The 23,186-nt window shown below is 39.3% G+C and overlaps 1 protein-coding gene across 1 annotated transcript in view; it reads left to right on the forward strand.

The window, feature by feature from the left end:
- The first annotated feature begins 4,533 nt into the window (after window positions 1-4,533).
- The window catches only part of RASGEF1B (RasGEF domain family member 1B), a 117,159-nt gene continuing 98,506 nt past the window's right edge, over window positions 4,534-23,186 (forward strand). The window contains exon 1 of the mRNA XM_048942158.1: window positions 4,534-4,638. The gene's annotated coding sequence lies outside the window, so the exon portion shown is untranslated. The remainder of the gene's footprint in view (window positions 4,639-23,186) is intronic.

The following is a 23,186-nucleotide window of genomic DNA, read 5'->3' on the forward strand; positions in this document are numbered from 1 at the left end:
TTCAAGGATTCATTACTAGGCTTCTTTTCTAAGATTATTGTCTTGAAAAAAGAAAACAACTCGCTTCTTCCTAAAGCGGGATAATTGCTGGAAGATGTCTTGTTGCATGGGTGGAGAATTGTCATCCTCAGAGTCTTTGTGTGAGCAGGTTTACTGACAGATCTATGTGAGCAGAGTAATTTGGTACTGGCCTGAAGGTAGCAAGGATGTAGTTGTATTTGAGAACTGGTTTACTGTGATTAGCAATGTTTGTTTTATTGCAATACTGGATATTCTTGAAGTAGAAGCAATAGAATATTAGCAACTATTAGCAATAGAATCATATGACATGTGCCTAGGTTACAGTTTAAGGTCTTATATAAATTATATAATCTCTTTGAATCTCGTATTAAACTGCTCACAGCCAGATTTGGAGTTCAGCTGTTGCCACTGCACTACTCAGTATAGCCAAAAGTATTTTCTTATGTATAAGTCAAGTTTTTAGAGTTGTGCGATTTACTTTGGAATTGACCTTTCTTCTGGTAGCTTTCACTTACGCTGTTACGTTCTCAGCCTCTATTATTCATTTATCACAGAATCATAAAAGTTGCAAAAGACCTCTAAGATCATCCAGTCCAATCCCAACTCGCCCCCACCATGCCCATTGACCATGTATGTCAGTATATCTCATCTCCACAGTTCTTGAACACTCTCCAGGGATGGTGACTTTGCTCTTCCAGAGGATTTTTTTTTAATATCCAATCTGATCTTATGACGTTTCTGGGTGTGGTTAACTGAAAAAAAGTTTAAACCTAGAAGAAGGCTGAAGTTGGAAAAACTTAATCCCAGTTTTTCATAATGTTCAGACATAATTTTCTGATTCCGTAGAGCAGAAACATGGGTAGGAAAGTTCCTACAACACTACTACAAAACTTGACATTAAGCTGTCACATCCATATCAGAGCACTGATCTATGTTCTCAAGGCCTCATTCTGCAAGATACAGGACATGGATGTTTGTAAAACACTTCTTTGAGAAGCTTACTACCCTTCAGTTGTGCTACTTCTCAAATGGGGTGAAGCTGAAGGCACTGTTCATTTATCCCCCATTTGCTAAACAGTAGCTGAAAGACAAAGCAAAACTAAGAAAAGCAGAAATTTCATGCCTGCTCAGGTCTAAAATATATGCATCTATAGATACATACATCTGCATCTTTCTGCAGGTTATTGTGCCAGATGCTGGTGTATTCTAGTCATAAAATCACTGAGGTTGGAAAAGTTCTCTAAGATTACCAAGTCCATCAGCCCATTGCCACCATGCCCACTAAAACGTGTTCCCAATCCCAGTAAGAAAGCCACTCACTCTATAAATTACGTTGTCAGAAACCATTTGTTAGCACTAATATAAAAACATAGAAAATTTAGGTCAATTTAGATTCTAGGGACCCCAAGAAGAGTAACATCAAATGTGTTTCCAATCAATGCAGTACATACTTCACCTATAGAGGAGGGGAAATTGTCTGCTTCTTACCAGACTTTTTCAACTGTGTTTTTCGATTGTGGCAAACATTCTATGCTTAATCTGTATCACTGTTTGTGTGGTATTGCAAGATGTCGATACAACATGTTGGAAAGGCCTTCTTCAGAGGACAAAAAAGCCTAAAATAAGACTGGTATGAAGTTTACAATGAAATAAACAGTGGTTTGTTGTTGTTTTCTGTAATCACTCAGTATTGCAAGGATATTTTTCTCCCTCATTTTCTATTTACTTGCAAGGAAGAATATTATATTTAATACCACCAAGTCTGCTCTGGTTCAAAATGTGAACCCTACAGCAGCAAGGCACAATCTAAATCTCTGTCTTCCAAGTTCCTACTTCTCCCTAGTTAGTGGTAATATTATTTTTGAGATGCTGTGAGCTCCTTGTAAATCAGGCATAACAAGAAACAGAACCATGTTAAGGAATGCATCTAAGAATAGCAAAAACAGTCACTCTGAATTCCTAATGCGTGTATGAAAGTTACCCCATGGCATCATTTTTTGGTTTGATTCAGACTGGTAAGGTTTTCTGGTGTTTCTGTAGAAGGAAAAATCCATGTTGGGCAATATTTTCTAAGCCAGTCACCACAGCCTGTGCACGACAAAGCAGCCTAAGTAAATTTAAAAAATTTTTAGGACAATGCATGCTTTCTGAAGCATTTATTCTCTGCTTAAATGAGTCAACACTTTTGTGCTCTTAGACATTAGAAAGCAAAAACCCATGCAGAGCTGTCTAAATACAATTGTGCCTTGTAGGACAGAATCATGTTTCTTCTCAGTTCTTCTAGTATAGTAATTCACCTGCAGTACTGTCTCTAGTTTTGGAAACCTCCCCTTGAGGAAAGATCAACCACGTTGTTTATCCAGTCCACATAAACTATGAAAGTTCTGGTTTGAAAATCCCACATGGAAAGGCTGAAGGAGTTGATTTTGTTTGCTTAACGAACAGATGTGTCATGTGTTAGTATTGTGGAAGTGGGCTGGAGAGGGCACTGCTGCTCAAGGTATTCCTCTCATGCAAGAATTACTTTATGTCAAGGAATGCTGCTCTATGTTTTAAAACTGCATTTCATCTGCACAGCATCCTTGTTTCTGTTCTAGAATTGTAAATACCCTGTATGTCCATTTAGCATATCCACAGATACCTGCAACATTATTCATAGAGCGACTTCCATGTTAATTGTGTCTGCCTAGAAGGGGAGTTGCCTTGTGTATATATGTAGGATCAAAAACTGCTTGCACAGTGGAGCAACCTAAATATAGAGACTGGTAATTTTCTAAACAGTTTCTTAAAATCCTATCCTCCAGCACATAACTTCTTTAGTTATAGCAGAAATGGGCCATTATAATCTTCAAGATGAAATCTTTGTTTGATTAACTTATTCAGAATCAAAGTAGCTCTGTTTCTTTGTCTTCTGTAAGTAGAAAGTTGACAAGCTAACTGTTAGGTTAAAGCTTCCACCTAATCAGCAATCTGGACTTTCCAATAGAACAGTTATATGAACAGATAACCTTTAGAGAAATTAATACACAAGGCCAGTTCTGGCATATGCAAAAATTAATATGAGAGTAAAGAACACTTTGACCATGAAAATGTGCTCACTTGTTAGATGAGAGAAGATGGTTAAGGCCAGTGAGCAACATAAAATGGAAGAATGAAGCACAAGCCATAAATTTGCAGAATTGCTAAAGTTGGAAAGACCTCTAAGATATTCTAGTCCGACTGTCAGACCATCCCCACCATGCCCACTAAACATGTCCCACAGTGCCACATCTCCATGGTTCTTGAATGCCTCCAGGGACAGTGACTCTACTGCCTATGAGGGCAGCCTATGCCAATGCCTCACCAACCCTTTGGAGAAAGAATTCAGAACAGTTGACTTTAGTCATTCAAACAATCATAGGAAACATAACCAGAAAGCTTTACCACCACTATTGCTCCTCAGAGCACTCACAGAATTGCAAGGGTGGAAAGAGATTTCAAGAGATCATTGAATCAAAACCCTCTGCTAAAGCTGGTACCTTGCAATAGGTCATACCCCTGTGGATACTTGCAAGGAGAAGGACACTAAATGAGAACCAGTTGGTGATGAAGCTTTGTTCAGCTTTCTCAGTTTGGTTTCATAGAAGGCTGTTTTGATGAAGATGTCATGTGATATTTTTTTTACAACTGTGAGCAAAAATGTGGAAGAAATATACGTTCTGAGGAAAACAGACCTGAGATGCATTGAAAGTTTCTCATCAGAGATTCCCCTCCTTTTTCTGTAGCAGTGTCTGGGAAATGAGAACAGAGTTGTGTGCAGCTGTGAACTAGAGCATGAGTTAGTTGTTCCCTTGGGTAAATTGGAGGTTGGTGACTGAAAGTTTCCTTTTTCCCTCTGCTTGCTTGACTTACCAACCTACAGAGCTTTGTTGCTAAACTCCACCAAAATAAACATGACAACTGCCCTACACTCAGGTGCTGGCCAGCTCTTCAAGGTGCCCAGCGTTCTGCTGAAACAGCCCTTTAGGGAACTGTAGTACATCTCTTCCATCCCATCATCTCTCAGCCACACTCAGCGCATCACAGATCACAAAGCTCCCATTGACATTTTGCACACGATTAGCCAAGTATTTGTTTTGTGATTAAATGTCAGCAGTTCAGCATTGCAGAGGTTTCTCTGTGGATTCCTTACATTAATTCCCTGATGTTTAAAATTCTGATGATGCCATATTCATCTCACGTGGGCAGACACTGAACCCGTGCTCAGCATCTTAAAGTACCAGGGCTTGATTACAGTTTGCTTTCTATTTCCAGCAGTATGGGCTATTTTGCTGTGGTTTGATAATATTGATATCTTCAGTTAGTTCCCAGATAAAAGACCTTTGTTTATAAACCCAGTGTCACCTGACTGAGCATATGGTAAGTGTTGAGTCACAGCCTGAACCACTGATTGAGCACCTGGTTAACCCTGGGAGCACAGGTGAAGGCAATTCAGCTGTGTGATAGGAAGGGATGGAGTCTGGCTGCACCTCTCTTAGACTCCCATTTAAGGGCTGACTGCCTTCAAGGAAAGATCTCTTCCTGGAGGTCCCTCCTTAGTGAAGTTTTCCCCTGTAAAACCAGCACCTTCTGATATGGGTGAGTAATTATCTTCCTTTCCTTTATAGCACCTTTCTATCATGCTAGTCCTTCTATCATCGTGTCTTTGTTGTAGCACCTTTCCTATTGTATTGATCTAATTTCTGTACCGAGGAGATTTGTATTTTGCATATCTCTGTATGACTGAAATGCTGATGTACTTTATGTCATTACTCAAGTTATTATAATTTAAAAAAAAAGAAGGGGGTTAACATGATTAACTCTTTCAAATCTGAAACTTATACTTTTTAATACTGTATCACAGTAGGGATGCTACAGTATTTTGTGAAGTAAAACATTGCTGAGGGCTGTCAACTTCTGTATGTAAGATCTTACTGATTTCTTAAGCAAGACTGAAATAAAAAGGAAAAAGCCTTTGGGTTTTAAACTCAAAGCCTCTACACAGTTAGCCCTTGCTAAATGAGGGAATTAGGTGGCCATTACATATGAGCACATGTAACTGTAATATCCTTTTCACTGAGAAGAAGCAAAAAGGACGTTGTGCATGTGTTAGGAACAAAATTCCAGATCTCCCTCATCACATTAACTGCTATTTTGGCTGTGCTGGACATAGCTGATGCTGTTGCATTTTCTTAATTAACAGCTGCCATGTGTTTTGGAAAGGGACAGGAGCTGAGTGTGTGACAAACTTAATAATATATAATTAAGTCAGTCAGAAAAGCATGCTTTACATCTTAGCTCTCCAGGGTTTGTAGAGCATTTTACAAATTTACATCTGTTCAGCTGTAAGCAAGTATGATGAGGGATTGCTTATGGCTGGTATTTTTCCCCATTTTGAATGAAGACAGCTCATCCTAGGAGTTTTCCAAGTGAACTGATAAATTTATGGAGAAAAATCCTGAAAGAGATGCAAATCTATATATTGCATAATGTGTAAATTGTGATTTTAGCGGTCTTCTCTGATCTACCTGATTCTATGATTCTGAAGTGAATGGACAAGAGTAGAGTTTTGGGGAACTAAAAATGGGAAAGGCTGTTAGTATATTTAGATATAGCTAAAAAAAAATTGAGGATAGAGAAATGACTCTGACTAATAACTTAGGCTTGTCTCATATATCTTCAGAGCTGCTGTCCTATAGGATTTATTCACAACAAATATCTCCAAATCATGACCAAAACGGTTGAAATTGAATGTTTCTCAGAACCTAAGTGTGTTGAGGGAAACAACTATGGGCTGGAGGAATCTAAATTGTAAAACATTTTTTATTTTTCTATTTTTTATGGAATACCACCTCAGTTTCAGGAGATGTGATCTTTTGATAAGAGTTAGTAAATATAAATTACAGTTTCACTCACATGCTTCTTGTTGAGGGTGGCCTTGCAAAAGCATCTCAGAATATTGAAGGCTATATGAACAAGATTTGGAAACGCACACAGTCTCACTGCTGACATTTAAAATATAAAATCTGGAAAGCTCAAATGGGAAATTAGAAGTTTATAATGCTGCCTATTTTAAAAGGAATAAAAGAGGTTTTGAAGGAAAGACTGACAGGGAAACCCAGAGATGGGAGACATGACGTCTTGTTAGTGGTGAGATGAAACTGTTTCCTCAGAAGGGGATTCCGTACATGAGACTTGGGACTTTAACAACACAAAGTTGTGATGCTGAATGCAAGCTAATTTAGAGGAACATCTACTGTATAGCAGAGAACAGGGCTGATTTCCATGAATTCCATGGGTAAAAATGTCTTTGGCAGGGTTACTCACATGTGAACAGAGGCTGCTGAACCTCTAGAAGAGGGGAAGGTAGTGATGGCTATCGGCAGGGCGCTTGGAGCCTGCTGATACACCCAGCATCTGTATGTCCAAGGGCATTCAGGGCAGAATGATGATGCTACTTAAAACTTCTATTTTTTTTAATAGATTTTTTTAAAAAATGCCTTCTCTCTCTTTCCCATTTTTTTCCATCAACCTTCTCACACAATCTTGGAATAGAATCAGAAAACAGTCTTCTGCTTCTGGGGTTCTGAAACAAATGCTGCATTTCTGGCCTCAAAAAAAAAAAGGGGAAGCGAGTCATCTTGGTCAAAAAAAAGAAAGCTAGGATTGTGTCTTATGTGGTGGGTGAGAAGAAGAGATAAGCCAGATGGGCAGGAGTAGATGAAATGGGCTGCAGACCCTTGCTGGATATGCTGAAATCAGGGACCTTGTTATGCTCCAGGGCAAAGGTCACACAGACAGGCTCTCAAATGTACCATTTTGCCCAGAAACTAAATGTCTTTTTCACCTCTATTTGGCATTAGAGCAATACTTGTGATATTGGACGTGTGGACATTGTTACATGAAGGCTTGTTCCATAAAAGACTATTAATATAAAAACTAAATTCTGAAAGTAGACATGTAGAAAATGGATCTCTAAACTAGCACGGGGTGACAAATGGTGCAGTGTTTGTGGGATAAGATTTTCATGCCTATTCATTACATCTTTCATCTGACTAGGACCTATTATCCTGTGCTCTCACTGTGTATTTCATTTCTTCTGTCAGAACTAATGTAATGTAGAGAAAGGGATCCCCTTTCTGTTGCAGGAGAGGAAGAAATGAAACAGAAATAAGAGTATATACTATGTTCTCCTTATTATATATTACCGTTCTCCGCCTTAAAATCTGGTGCTGGAATCATTCTATTCTTTTTTGTTTTGTGGTCCTTTTGGAAGCCACAAGAGGTGGTGGCATCACCATCCACTGAGGCATTCAAGAAATGTGGAGATAAGGCACTGAGGTTAGTGGATTTGGTGGGGATGAGCTGCAGTTGGACTTTGATCTTAGAGGTCTTTTCCAGCCTTCGTGAGTCTGTGGTCTCTGGGATAGACAGTGGACAGACTTACTGAAGGAGAGTAGAAGTTTTGCTTCCCCTGTGCATGCCTACTTTTTTCAGTGCTCATCTAGTTCCATCTGCCTTTCCCTCTGATCTAGAGGAGTTTTATTATGTATGGAAGCAGACACTTGAATATGTTTCTAGTGTGCCTTATTTTGCTCTGCAAGAATCTTTCTTGTTAGATGAATCCACACTTGATACCAACCAAACAAGCAGGAAGGGATGGCAGTCATCTGACATAGGCACCTGTCTACAACAATCTAGATTAATGTCATAAAACTAGCTTTCTATGTATCAGTATATTGCTGAAAGGGTCACTGATCTGAGTCAGATGTCTTGGCTCCATGTATTGTCTTTTTTTTCTGCCAACAAAAGAAAGAAATTATGCTTTATGAGGAGCATATTTTCCACTTGTTTTATTTTTCTTATTCATTATGGGATGTATATCACTGATGGGAAGTGATATATGGAAGAAGACATTAAGGCAGTGAACACCTCTCTGCTGTTCTCCTGCATCAGAAAAGCAGACTGAATCATATTCTGGAAGTTAGGGAACAATCCCTGTCTGTAGGTCTGCTGGAGAAATGCTGTATTTCCAAAGGCCATCTTTCTTTGGAGGGTATAGAAAGGTCTGCTTTTTATTTTTTCTTACTACTCCCCATATGGGTGATAGTATAAAAGATAAGGCCTTAACTCTGACTATTTCCAGGAAAGACTTCTCTACTTGGCCTCTGCTTTCACAGATCAATGGCTATTCAGGAAGTTGCCAGCTAGTTGCCAACACAACTAGTTTCATTACTTCATGCCCTTGGTCTTCCACCAGAGTCAGCTTTTATTGGTCTTGTCACCACGTATGCCAGTTCTTTTATGTTGTCTTTTCTCTAGGACAGGGACTGTGATTTACTTTGCATTTGCATGGGGCCCCAATCTGTTCACACCGCAGGTGCTGCAATAAAACACATGAAATAAAGTGGAATTAAACCATTACTTGGGAATGCCAGCTGCTCATCATGGGACCACTACAGAATATTAAGTAGTTTACTCGGCTTCCCATTTGTGCTTAAAGCACATTCATCTTTCACAAACTGTTTCCAAAATTCTGATAGCATATGGCAAAATACTGCCTTGTGTACACAGCACAGTGGCTGTAGCTATGCTAATAGGGTAGGAAGTACCTTATGTAAATATAGATATTTATCTACATATAAATCTGCAGTTAGAAGTTAGGCTGATAAGTAACTAAGAAGAAAATACAGATTTAGTTGCAAAACCTGAGATCTTCTAAACTTAAGTTCTAGAAGAAAGCATCCCAGAAGCTCTTAAAGAACTCAGGTTTCTCTCCAGGTTAGCAGTCAATACTCCACTTGTTAGCACTGTGTTCTAGCTTTGTATTGGCACACAGCTTAGCACAGCATCTGTATCAATGTCTTTAATGTCACAGAATCACAGAATTGTAGGGGTTGGAAGGGACCTCCAGAGATCATCGAGTCCAACCCCCCTGCCAAAGCAGGTTCCCTACACCAGGTAGCACAGGTAGGCATCCAGGCAGGTCTTGAATGTCTCCAGAGAAGGAGACTCCACCATCTCCCTGGGCAGCCTGTTCCAGTGCTCCGTCACCTCACTGTAAAGAAGTTCTTGTGCATGTTTGTGCGGAACTTCCTATGCTCCAGTTTCTGGCCGTTTCCCCTTGTCCTGTCTCCACTCACCACTGAAAAGAGTCCGGCCTCGCCATTCTGCCCTCCACACCTTAGATATTTATAGACCTGGATCAGGTCCCCTCTCAGTCTCCTTTTCTCAAGGCTGAACAGACCCAGTTCACTCAGCCTTTCCTCATAGGGGAGATGCTCCAGGCCCTTCACCATCTTTGTGGCCCTCCGCTGGACTCTTTCCAAGAGATCCCTGTCTTTTTTTGTACTGGGGAGCCCAGAACTTCCCAACTCAGTGTTCTGTGGTTTTGTCACTTTCTGGGAAAAGGTTTCTTCACCCAAGCTGTTGTAACACTACTTATGCAGGAAGCTAATAATACCCACTGCTGTCACTGGCACAAACTTTGAGGCACGCAACACAAATCCCTAGTGCAGATACTCCTTTGGAAAGTGTCCATCTACTTGTCAAGAAATTGCTTCCCTTCCCTCCCAGAGGACCCACAGACCTCCCAGGCTGAGGTCTGGCATCTGTCACAGCCCCTGCCAGGCTCACCCTTTCCACTGCTGCTCTGCTGCTGTGTGGGAGAGGGTCTGTCTGCAAAGGCAGGTCTAAGCTCCAATCATTGCATCTTCTGCATCTCCTCAGTAGGTGATAAAGAAATTGTTTCATTTCCTTTCTTTCTCTTGTGCTTCAGGTGTGTTTTATTATGCTATTCAATGTCACCAGCAAAAAAAAAAGTTACTTTTGATTTTTTTGGCCAAATTTATGATCGCAGGATAACAGTAATCCTGCTCACTGTGCTTTTAATGAAGCATTGCTTTTACGTGTCACAGCTTCCACAGCTGCTGTAAGATGCCACAGCATAAGCATAGTGCTAACCAGTCAGTCCTTAGAACCATAAAGGCTGGAAAAGACCTCTAAGATCACAGAGTTAGCCCCAAGCTATCTCCCCCATGTCCCTTAGTGCCACATCTCTATGGTTCTCAAGCACCTCCAAGAACGGTGACCTCCCTGGCAGCCTGTGCCAATGTACCTCTCCTGTTTTTGAAAGTAGAAGTTCCCTAATACCCAACCTGAACCTTCCCTGGTGCAACATTTGGGCAACAGTGTTTCTGCCAATGCTTTCTCAGTTGGGAAGGAAACATGCTGCCCCAGACCACCCTGAAATTCTGAGCAGAGTGATCTGAGGTAGATCTTGTACTACAACTAGTTGTTCTTCATAATGAATCGTGCTCAGATTTTAATCAGAGAAAAGTGTCAGCCATAGACAGGAATCACTGCAAAGCTTCCTGGCAGGTATCCTGCTTGTTGAAGGAGAGGCATAATTTAGATCAATGTTATGTTTATACATGTACTTTGTTTTTTTTTCTGGTGTAGTTGGCTGGGTTTTAAGATTGCATCCTGTCCCTAATTTATTCTTTTACAGTTTCCTAGAAATTTTTTTTCCCCCCATGGACCTGTTAATACTGCTTCATTTTGTAGAAGTGCTGCAGGTACTGCATAACTGCATGGTAAGCTGAGAAGCAGTTTGGTTTTATTGTAGCCATTATTTATTTATCCTGTTTTATGTCATACTTAGCTTCCATAAAATGCAGTTATAGTGGTATGAGGACATAAGAGCACAAGTGGGGAGAAAAAAAAACCTGTTTTTCTTAATTCAGGCTTTTTATTTTACTTCTCATAAAATTTCTGGCTTGTTTGCTATTATTTTTCTCTTGTTCTAGGATCTTAATCTCCTTTGAAAAAGAGAGACAATAGGAGGTATTGCATTTGTGTCTGAAACTCTATATTAAGCTTATTATAGGCTTAGCATTTTTCTGTGATTGTCATGTGATATTTCTACAGTACAAAAAATAGTTTTAATTATTTTTTTCTATTTACTTAATTTTTGGCAAATAAGTAACTTGTAACCAAGGAAGCATAACAGTCTCTTCTCCTACACAACAATTATTCTTGATGTGTTCTCTTGATTGAATGTAATATCAGCACTTCAAATGAGGCAACCTGTTCTCATTCCAAGTATGATGTGTCAGAATGTATTTCTGCGGTTCTTAATTCCTTTTGGTGCCTTCCTGCATATTACAAAAACAGTACAAAGCAGAGGGAACCTCCTGAGTAGCTTTGCATGTAAGAAAAATAAGTGTCCAACAGAAAAAAGGGTACCGTTAACTGAATTGTAATGGATTTTTGTGTACAGAGCTCAGTACACCTTTGTTGCTTCTAAGTGCGCATTCCATAATGAAATAAGGTATGGTTGTCAAGTTAGGGACACTTTCAGTTTGACTCACGTTTAGCAAAAATACATGGCAAGAAGCAATTTTTGTAGCTTGCTAGAATAAGGTCATTTGTAGTGCCATGGATGCCAAATTTTTGCAGGTGTGTTGCCTAAATGGAATGGGATTCAACCTGTGAATGTTAAAATGTGGAATCTTCTTTTGGGGAGACATAACTGGAATCAAAGACTACTGTCAAAACATCCAAAACAAAATATTTTCTGTATTGTGTTGCTCTCTATTTTTATCTCAAATTTCTTTGGAGACCACCTAAATTTATCAGATTGTTTAACTTTGGGTCTAGTGTAAGATGTACACAAGAATTTGTGCCTATGGAGACACAATTCAGCTTAGTATATCAGCAGACTGCAACAGACTATACTGCAAACATGATTTAATGTCATGTTTTGAGCGTGGCAGGATATAAAGTTATTCTAGGAGAAGCCAAGGCTTTCGCAGACTATGTTGGGCTTGCAACTTGTGCTGGGAATGATTTCAAAGGGTCAGTCATCAAAATTTATGATGGTTTCAAAACAGCTGATTTGTGCAGCTGGTGAAGAATGTAGAACTGTCTAATGAGGAAAAAAGTACTTATCATCAGACAAGACCCTACTTAAATTATTTAATGTCCTTGAATTATATCTTAAAACAGCGTGCAACATCCAAGGCCTCAGACAGTCCCCCTGGGATAGCTGTTATTCATGACATGAAGTGTTGAACATGAAATTTGACTGACTGGCTCACTCCACAGCAGGTGGTGTTCCTCGCACAGCTGAGCTGAGGAAGGCATCAAACCTCTAGAGCACCTCCTTTTGTACTCCTTTCATCCTAGCCAGGGGCAAGGCAGCATAAAGCCAACTCAGATATTAAATGAGAAAATCCCTCTTTCATTGAATGAGAGGATTCTTAAATCCCTATAGTTTGTTAGTGAGGCAGTGATTGATTTGGAAATAAAAGGATGTAGTGGGGAATGTCCAGGAAATGAGGTAGATGGGAGTGGGCTGGGGGCAAGACTAAGCTGATTAGAGCAGGTGCATGCCACTTATTGTCTAGAGTACTTAAACTCTCTTAAATAGTTTGTGCAAAGCAGTCTCTTCTGTCTTGATTGTACAAGAGATGCGCTGGGCATCTAGGCAGCTCATTTGTTCTGTGCAAATAAAATGTTGTGTTAGTGCTAGTATGCTGTTCCTTCCTTGCCACTGATGGCATCCAAATCCATTTGTGTTTTTACTTTTCTGATAACCCATTGTACCTGTTGTATGGAAAACAAATAAAACTTCCACTTCACAAGGAAAAATGGATCAAATGTTGTAGCTATGCTAGGGCTGCTTGAAAATACAAGTTTATCACAAGATTACTGGTAAAGCAGGGAGCTATACTGACCTGACAGCATGTGCTTGAATTCTAGTGCTATTGAGATACCGTGTGCTATTTTGGCTGCTGCCAAGCAGTTAAGCCTGTTTTTCTGCTAACAGAGAATTGAGTTCCTCTGAACTTGAATTCTCAAACTTTTTTTTTCTTTTTTTGGTGAAGATTAGGGCCTTGATACTTGATGTAAAGCTGGTGTTAGGAACTTCCTTAGCCAGTGCTTGTGGCACACAGGCAGGTTTGAGAGGAGTGATGTGCACACAGGCATTTTCATGGGCTGTTTCTGACATGTTGCTGTCAGAGCGCTAAAAAAGGAGAGTCCAGCTCAGCAGCCACCAAAGCTGTGCTTCAGGTACTTAATGCTGATGATGACTTCATTATATTTCACTGGGTTCAATCAATTCCTATAAATTTTAGCGCAAAAACGGGCAGGATTGGTTTTGTACTATGCCTCTTAGGGTGCTGACTATGCAGTTACATCTTGTGTAGTACCCTTGGCTGGGAAGTTGGATTGAGTAGGAGCCACGCTGTTGTCTTGAGGCTGTTACTTTGTTTCTGACGATGGAATTAGAAGTTGGGTGGCTTTGTTTCTATAGGAGAGCTCTTCCTTTGTACAATGCATAACCTATACTTCAGCATGCTTCTCGGATCATAAACCTTGGGCAGCAGTTGCCCAAGCCTACTGCAGCATCCTGGGGTGGAATGAAGTAGTCAACATCTTGGGGTGATGTGGACAGTTGGGGCATGCTGCTTTTCTGATGGCAACAGAGATGCTCTACAAAGGATGCAACTCACTAGCAATAATGGCTGGAAATAAATCCACTTTATTCTTTTGCTATCAGACTTCAAAGTACTGAAGTATTCCTGAGTGTAAATGGAATCCTGCTTGAGGGTGCGTTGTGTGTGGGCAGGAAGGAGATGCATTCACTGTGCACAGAATAAATGCTGTACCTTGAGGTGATTTACAGTGCTTGCCTCAGTCTGTTTGCCTGCAGCTCTGCAGCGTTGTCCCTCTCACCACCCCTCTGCGGGGCCCCTTTCCTTTACTATAGGAATAGTGACATTCAGCAGGAAAGAGGAGAAGCAAACACTGAGAAGCCCAGCACTGTGCTGGTTTATTTGATTTGCTTTTGTAAGCCATCTCAGCTACCACCCAGTGAACCTGTGCAGCCTTGGTAGAATGATGCTGGCAGATGGCCTGGATAGCAAACCCCAGAAGCAGCCCTGGATCTGCGGCGACGAAGAAATGTTCCACTGAGCTGTCCCCTTGCCAAAGGATATTTGCCTGGCACAGTGACAAGGAAGACCCCTTCCTCGCTGTTCGTATATGGCAAAGTTTCTTGCAGAGCTCCTAGGCTGCACGTTGCCTGATAAGGGCAGTTCTTCTGTGTATGAGGTAGGTGGCTGGAGTGATGTTGTTAGACCTGTGTTTACAGTGATCAGTTTCTTTTTGAGATGCCTGTGGAGTGTTGCTTTCCTCTGTATCTTCAGGTTGGATGTTAATTATTGACAGTTGATTACTGGAACATTTCCTCTTCAGAAGAGCAGTTACGCAGTGGAATAGGCTGCATGGGGAAGTGGTGGAGTCACTGTCCCTGGAGGTGTTCAAAAACTGTGGAGATGTGGCATTGAGAGACCTGGTCAGTAGGCATGGTGGGGATGGGTCTGTGGTTGAACTCTGATCTTACAGGTTTCCAACCTTAATGATTCTATGACTTCTCATTGAAATAAATGCCAGGGGTGTGGCAAGCATTCCAGAAGCTAGGATGGTTTGTTTTTGTCTTACTTTGCTTTTCACATCTTTGTGGACGAGGAGCTGATGCTTAATTGCCTGCTGCTACTTCCAGTTCACCTGAAAAGTGCTTGGCTTAGGCAGAGCTGAAGGGCATTAATTGCCTCCCTCAGTATGTGAGCAAGAACTCATGTTTATGTCTGAACTACTAGCAGACAAACAGCTGCCTTGGTTTATATAGTGAAACATAGCATGTATGTTAAGCTCCTGACAACAGCATGAATAATGTTATCATATAAATAGTCCTTGGTTGTTTTTTTTTTTTTTAAATTTTAGAAGTTTGCAGCTTGCATCATCCTCTATCTTGATCGCTGGCAATATAAGCATGCATCCTTACTGTTCTCTGCCCTAATCTCTCCTCATAAATAGTATGTTTGCATGGCTTTGAAAATTAGTTCCAGGTGAACAAATTGCTTACTATACTTTGTGCTGTAATTAGATGATGGCTATAACCAATCATTACAGTGGATGTAAAGTGATGTAATTAAGCATGATATCTGTGTGTGATGTTTAGTAGAGGTTTGAATGAAGTATGTGACTTTGCATTTATCTAATCCCCTCCCACCCTGCGAGACTATAAAAGGGAGGTGAGGAAGCCCTCCAGTGGTATCTGTTAGCTCTTAAAGGTAACATGCTTCTGAATCGCAAGGGGTGGCAAATACCAGGATCCTTTCCTAGGCTTGAGCAAGTTCTCTGTTTGGGGCTGTGTTTAGCTGTTATTGTACAAGATGTGGTTGAGAAATACCAAGAAGAGGGAAGTCTTCCCTTGAGCAAAACACTTTCCAATAGAGCCCAATAGGACCATTAGCTTTTGTGTTAAAACAAACTGTCAAATTTTTAGAAACTGAAAATGTTAATTTCATTCCAGGTAAACTTTGACTGCATTTGAATTTGTGTGGTGGTGGTGTTGTTTTTTCTGTTTGTTTTAAGGTTTCATTTTGACACTTTAAAGAAGAATTCTTTACCTCACTTTTCAGACACCAAAATGTCCAGATGGATGCAAGTTATGTGAATTTATTGTATTTTCAACTGGCAAATGTGTATTCCCTGCGATATGAAATGCTTACCTTTAGTTGGTGTGAATTGACTTAATGGAACTTAAGCTCTAAATAGTCACTGTTTAATACAGTGTTATTGTGACTAGACTGAACTTAGAGCCCCACTAGCAATTTAAAGCTAAAAAAGCCCAGGAAATCAAAAAGATTAAATGTGTTTAAGGGGAAGAACTGAGGCTTGAGAAATAAGAGCTTCATTTTGGTCAAGAATCCTATGGGTATCTTTTTTGTATGCTAAGGAAGCCTCCAGAAACTGCTTAAAGATTGCCTCTTGCACATTCTTTTCTGAGCTGCCAGTTGGATTTAACGTTCCTTGAGTTTGCTAGAAAATGTGAGAATCTTATTTCCAGAGAAAGGGTTGTGCGTGAGAGTTCCATAGCTTATTGTTAATAGTATTGCAGGTCTTTGGCATCTGGTGGTTCAGCCATTTCACATTGCTTTAATAGGATTGGTGTACTGTTTAATGGGTTCTCATTAAACATGAGGTTATGCTGGCTTGTGGAATATCTGAATGTTTGAGGAACAGACAGTATGGAATTGCTTCTGCTTTAGTTACACATGTTGATCTCACTGTGGTCACAAGAAAGACATTGAAGCCTTGAAGTATGCACAGAGAAGGACAAGGCATCTGGTAAGGGGCCTGGAGCATAAGTCTTATGGGGAACAGCTGAGAGAACTGAGGTTGTTCAGTCTGTAGAAGAGATGAACTTATGGCTCTCTACAACTTCCTGAAAGGAAGTTTTGGTGAGATGAGGGTCATCCAGTAACAGTGATAGGACGAAAGATGGTGGCTTTGAGTTGCACCAAAGGAGGTTCAGGTTGGATATTAGGAAAAATTTCTTCTTAGAGTGGTGAGGTGTTAGAACATGTTGCCCAGGGAGATGGTGGCATCACCATCCCTGCTGGTGTTCAAGAACTGTGCAGATGTGGCATTGAGGGACGTGGTTAATGGACATGGCAAGAGCGGATTGGAGATGAACTTGATTATCTTAGAGGTCTTTTCCAACCTTAAAGATTCTATGAATTTTGTTCTTCAGGGTATCTGTTCCAGAGCAGTAACATAATATGCCTGGGTGGGTTTCCTTTTTTTCATATCTGTCTGACTGAAGCTGGGAAGAGCACTGAGAAGAAGTATAGTGTCTCTGATAGAAGCTTTCCTGGTATTTATTTTTTTTTTTTTTCCAAATGCAGTGCTGTAAGACAGAGGAAGCAATTTTTTGTTATCTCTACCTTCTGAGACATTGATTAGGTATAGTGACCTGGAGCATACTATGCAAAAGGAAGTACAACTCTATTCAGGATAAGCCTGCATTGGACAGAAGGTCTGTAATTGCAGCCTGAACCAGCTGTCAGTGATCATAGCCAGTGTTTCAGCAAGAGAGCCAGATCATGCAAGGTAATAAGATTAAGTGCAGATTTATGAGGCTTGTGTGGGAGCATACACTTGACAAATATAAAGTGGGCAGCAGCAAGTTAGGTATCAGTGATGCAGGATAAGGATGTGTAATGAGTGAGGAAGGAAAATATTCTCCTACTGAAAAAGGTGATCATTGAAATAGTAAAATATGAATTCCTAATGTGCAACTTCTGAAGCCCATTGCTGGCAGTCTCCAGGGGAGTTGTAGGTATCAGATGTAGCTTATTGCATCTCATCTTTGAGAGAAGCACACATGTTCTGATTTAAAAACACATCCCCTTTGGTCTCAAATTAATGTAGAAATTAAAATGATTGAAGTTCCTAAAGTAATGAAATTCCCAATTTCTTCTGCTGGTGAGGTCAGAATATACAGGTTAATTGCAGGTGTGTATGGTCAGAGAAGCTAATCAGTGATTGATAAGCTGGGCTAAAGCACCTCCTTAACTGAGAAGCTGGAAGGTGGTTGAACTATCTGGAGGAGCCTCGGATGACTATGTGATTCTGCTATGTTTTGAGCAAGCCCATAGCATGTTTCTTATGCTTCATGCATTTGTATTATTTGATAGGGGATTTCACTTAAAGCTTGTGCTTATCTTTGTGAAATTGCTCAAAACTTGTGTAGCTCTCCTCATTGGAGAGGAACCTGGAGGTAAAAATCTTTTTTTGGCAGGGCTGTACTCAATTCTTTCTTTCAGCTTTTATTGACAGTGGGTTTCCGTAATTCAGATGCAACACCTCGCTCTTAAATTTGTTGAATGTCTTGATTTTTCTCCTGGCCCTATTGGTTGAGCCTGTCTAGGTCTCTCTGGATAGCAGGAACAGCCTATCCTTCATCAAGTCTTAAATGAAGGAAATTAAGTACTAATGAAGGACTACTGAGTTGTGCAATGTTATCTTTAGTTTTAATTACTGAAATTTCCTTTGTGGCTCCATATCTTAGGATACAGAACACACTATTTCTATTTTCTTAAAAACTGAATGACTGAACAAAATGGTTGTAGAGGTGGTTAACTTATCTTTGAATTTTCTCACATAAAGATCATGTGTTAATAGCATTCTGGCATAAATGAACAAAGGATTTTTTTTTTTTTATCAATGAAGGTATAGAATAAGATCATGAGCTGTGACATATGAATCTATTAAAAATTCCTAGGTCTGGAGGGAGCTCCAGCTCAATTACTCATATGGGAGCAGAAGAATAGTCTGCTGCCTGTTTTCTTCCTGGAATTCTCTCTTGTACCACTGGCTACTGAGTGCATACATGGAGAGAGGAGGGTTTAAACTGCATCCTTTGCATAGAATTTTGCTACTATCTAATAAAATATTGAGACTTCCTTTATCAGGAATAACGCCCTGCATAATGGCTTTCCTTAACTTTTGTTACTTCAGTTTCTGTGGGCTTTATCTAGAAGTACAGGCTTCAGTAATCTGATTGAATTCGTATCATAGAAGAATGTGGTTTGAATGCTAAATAAACCTTGCAGAATTTAAAGACAACTATGAACAGATAATAGAGAAAATGCATATGAATTATGCATCTTTCTAATATGTAATACTAGAATGTCAGAGATTGAACCCAGTAACCTGCTGACAAATAAACTTCATTTTCTGAATAAGAGTAGAGTATGATGCAAAGGACCTACCAGTATAATTTGTCCAACTATTTATCTTAATTTTGAAACAAATGAGTTTCATTTTTTTTCCTGTGCTTGAGTATATGCAAGTACAAAGGGAAATCCTAAGCTAAATCACTACTTGTTCCTAGGTCTTGTAGTTACAGCAGAAGCCCAACAAAATGTTAAGCTAAATGGGGAAACTGGTTCTGTGGAAACATTTGGTTAAAGGACTGCACTGATTTAGTCACACTGAGGGTTTTTTCTGTTGTTCAGTCTTCCCTCACTGGTGACCTAGAACTAACTTAGAGAGCTACTTGGTTAATGATGTGATTTACATGCAAATGTGATCAGAGAAGTTTACCCCCAAGGGAATGTTACAGGTGCTCATACATAACCACTTTGCAATTGCACAAAGGAAAGTTCCTCTTGAGACTCTAATGTAAATCAAATAGTTGAATGGTGGTTCGATTTCAATATTACTACTTAAGCTTGCTTGCACGGAGTAACAAGCTTTTTTTTATAATTCTTGATTTAATTGTAATCTGAATGCAAATGAAATGTAATCTGGATACTACTTCAAATGGATTTTGCCTGGAAAAATACAAGACAGTAAGAAGGCCTAAATATTTGAGCTCTGAATTCAGGGGATTAAGAATACTAGTTACCGCTACTTAGTGGTGAATTCCCGAATAGACTTATCAGACACATTATTACATAGCTGTCAGGTCATATCAATTGCCAGGAGGGAGAATCTTGAGTGCCGGAATCAGTAGTTTGCAAACAACTTTCATCTTTGATAAGAAAGGTGTAGTGCAGAAGGCTGAAATTCAATAGCGTGGTTCAGAGGAGTTCACTATTGTCCAGTATGGCCCAGAAATGTTTTCCCAAAGCCATTAGGAATAAAGCTTTCTGTATTTCCAGTATTGGCTTTTCAACCTGGTCCGAAATACTAGTATCTCTATGTTTCAGTTCTTAGGTAACTGTGTCCTTGCAAATAAGCAGTTTTTAGCTGGCTCATTTCAGTGATCTCTTCAATCATACAGTTTACCTTCTGAATGGATATGCTTTCACTCTGTTAAAATCATGTAAATGTAAACAATTTTGTTGAGTGTTTATGTAAGATCCTTCCTCTTCACCTGGATTTTTATTTTGCTTCTCAACGGAAGATGGTCCTGTAGTTTCATTGCAAAGATGGCTGAATCTTAGAAGCTTTAGTAAATATGAGTCTTATGTTCATAGTAGCTATTAAAGTTAGTCACCTTGCTAAGGAGGATTGTGATGTGAGAGCTGAGTGTAAATGATATGCATAGAAGAAAATAGCTTGTTTTCTTACCAGAATACACATCCTAAAATTGACACATGCTTTCATGGGTTCAGATAGAAAATGAGGCAAAAAGTACTTGGAAGGTCCTAGGAATCATAGAATCGAATTTTAGTAGTCAGTGTTCAAAATATTTTTTTTATATACACATAACAAATCTAACCTTACAATATAGCAAGGAAGCTGTATGTCATTGTGACTTCTAGGATTTGCAATTGTAAATTTTAAGTTACATTTTACAAATCTACCAAAAAAGGAGACCAGGCAAATGTATTCATGATTTCTGACATTATTTAACATGTTCAGTGTAACTTACAAACAAACACAACTGCTCTTCACACCTGAATCCTTCTTAGCTTTGAGCATGACATTTTTCTAAAACAGTGCTGGGATTAGATTGCTCAGCGCTGGACATCATGTCATTAAAATACAAGATTTCAGGAAGTTATTCAAAAGAGTCTCTCCATTTCTTTAGCTGTATTTTTTTTCATTTCATCTATTGTGATTGCTGAAAATTACTTACACTCAGACACTCGTCTTCATCTGGTAGTTCTTCAGTTCCTCATATAACAGATGAGTCTTTCCTGAAGGACACTAAGGGGTTACTAGATTGGCTAGACTGAAAGCAAGCAGATACAGCTGGTTGCAGACCAGATTGAGTGTGTGGTGACAGCTGTGAGCAAAACAGGAAAAACATGATACTTATGGATCCTGTTGGATCTAAATTTGAATTTGTTTTGATACCTCCTGTGGTTGAGGAGGGATACGTATGTGGAGCTTGTGGTGTTGTCAAGTGATAGTGAGATTTTCAGAGTGTTTTGCAATTCCTTTATGTAGATAGCAGTGATGTCAGAGGTAGACTTGTGTTAATGCTTTTGTAAATCCTGCTCTGAGTTCTAAGTATCCTAAGGATAAACTGCAGATCTGTTTCTGATTTGATCTTCTGGACTTGACTCCTGAGATGCTCTTCACTGGGTTGTTCTTGACTAGTTGTCATCTTGCTGTACTGAGTAGTGTTCTTGTCTTACTTTTTTCAAGCAGCCTAAAATAACTGATGTGCACGCGCGCTCTCTCTCTCTCTATATATATATAACTTTGCATCTGGCTTTTAGACTTCATTTTCCATTTTCTGCACCATTAGCCTTTGCAACTCTTAAAGTAGTATGAACTTCATCTCCATGGGAGACTACTTAAAACATTTGGATTTAAATCTAAAAGAAAACGTATTTTTCAGAGGCTACAATGTGCTCTGGATAACTATCAGTTATAAAGAAAAAAAAATGCTGGAATGACTGAAGTCTCATGCCCAATAAATTCCTTTCTTCCAACAAAAATTCTCTTTGAGAATTATAGAGCAAAAATTTGCTCTATGTGAAATTCAAGAAAATTTATGATTCAGTGTTTGAGTGTGCATATTAAATTTATTTTCTGCTGTTATTGAGTGGCATGTGTGCTGATGTTAGTCAACTTTTTGTTGTCTTGTCTTTGGCTGAATTCTGAATATCTATTGAAAATTTTAGCCCAAGTTTAAGGCTGACTTAGATGTCTCATTTCAGTACACAAAGACAAGGCTTCATATAGTAAAGAATAGTAGTAGAACGTATCAGTCTTTTTTATTCAGCTGTATGACTTTATCAGATTTTTCAACTAGAGTCCATTAAACTGAGAAGTATTTAGAAAATGTATGAGAATGATTTCTGTATACTTGTTGATTAATTCATATTTCTATGGGAAGGAAAAGAAGGAAATAGATTTTTTTTTTTTTTACTGTTTTTAAGTATGAAGTATATTGCCCTTGTGATTAGAAGAACTTCAAGTGACTGATGTTAATGTAAGTTCAGTATGGGCAAGAGTTACTCCCTGGGTGATGTTGCATTTTAAATGTAGGTTATATTTTATACTAGAGGTCGTCTCTTTTTTTGAAAAGGAAGCCATCAAATTATTAATATGAGATTGCTTCAGCAAGTCTACGGAATGTCTGTTCTTTCCCTCTTATGTTTACTTCTCTGTAGTAAAATATTTATCGCAGTCTTCAGTAACGAGGAGCTAGATATGACAAGTAGCACTGGTGTAGAAACTTCACTGAGAAAATAACTAAAGCTTCATCAATGCCTATTGAAGAGAGATGAATTCTAAGGGTCTGAAATATCAAAGAACATAGGATGTTTTCTGAGAATTGTATTGACTCTGAGAACCAGTAGACGCTATTTTTCATTGGGTAAAACTTCTGTGCTACCACAAAAACCGAAGAAATTGAAATCTCCAGTGTTATTTCTTCTAGTTAGACCTTGTGTATTTGCTCACACAATCGGTTAAGTACTTGGATTGCCAAATGCTAAGGTTTAATTTTCTTCACAGAAGACTTGAGACATAAGCTTTCATGTATTTTATTTGATAGTACATAGAACGCTTAGCCAGTAAAGCTTTCTAAAGACTAAATGGTCATTTTTTTTCTTACTGAAGAGCAAATGAAGTGCACACATTTAGTGTTTAAGTGGTTTTGAGGCTAAAAAGATGAAATCATCTGTGGAGATAATGTGTGAAGACTATGCTGTCAAAGGAGAGATGAATGTGCATTGTGTGGGAACTGACTCATGGCCTGAATCACTGAGCACCCAGGAAAAGGACCCAGTTAGCCCTGGGAGCATAGATGAGGACAACTCACCTGTGTGACTGGAAGGGGTGGAGCCTGGCTGCACCTCTTAGACTTCACTTAAGAGCTGTCTGCCTTCAAGGAGGGATCTCTTTCTGGAGATCCCTCTTTGGTGAAGCTTTTCCCCTGTGAACCTAGAATCTTCTGATGTGTGAGCAATTTTCTTCCCTTTCTTTTGTTTCTTCTTTCCTTTTCTTTCTATTCTGCCAGTCCTTCTGGCATCATGCCTCTGTTGTGACAACTTTACCACTGTATTGATCTAATTGCTGCAGCCATTAATAAATATGGAATACTTGGATACTTCTCTGCTTGCAGCTGAATGTTGTTTACAAAACTACCTGTGTACAAATACCTTCATTTGAGTCTACAGCTGAAACGGTTGATAAGGGAAGAGTTAATAAGCAAACATAGAAGTGAAGTAGTTTAAAATAATGAAAAGTAGCACTAATGCATTAATAGTGTGCGTTCTTTCTGTTCTGAGTGGTGTTTTCAATTACTATGCTATAATTTTGCTGTGCTGAGCTCTCTTAAGCAGAAATGGGTTTGGTTACAAAGGTATTGAGGGCAA

This window comes from Lagopus muta, chromosome 4 (genome assembly GCF_023343835.1).
Source record: "Lagopus muta isolate bLagMut1 chromosome 4, bLagMut1 primary, whole genome shotgun sequence".
Classification (NCBI taxonomy): Eukaryota; Metazoa; Chordata; class Aves; order Galliformes; family Phasianidae; genus Lagopus; species Lagopus muta.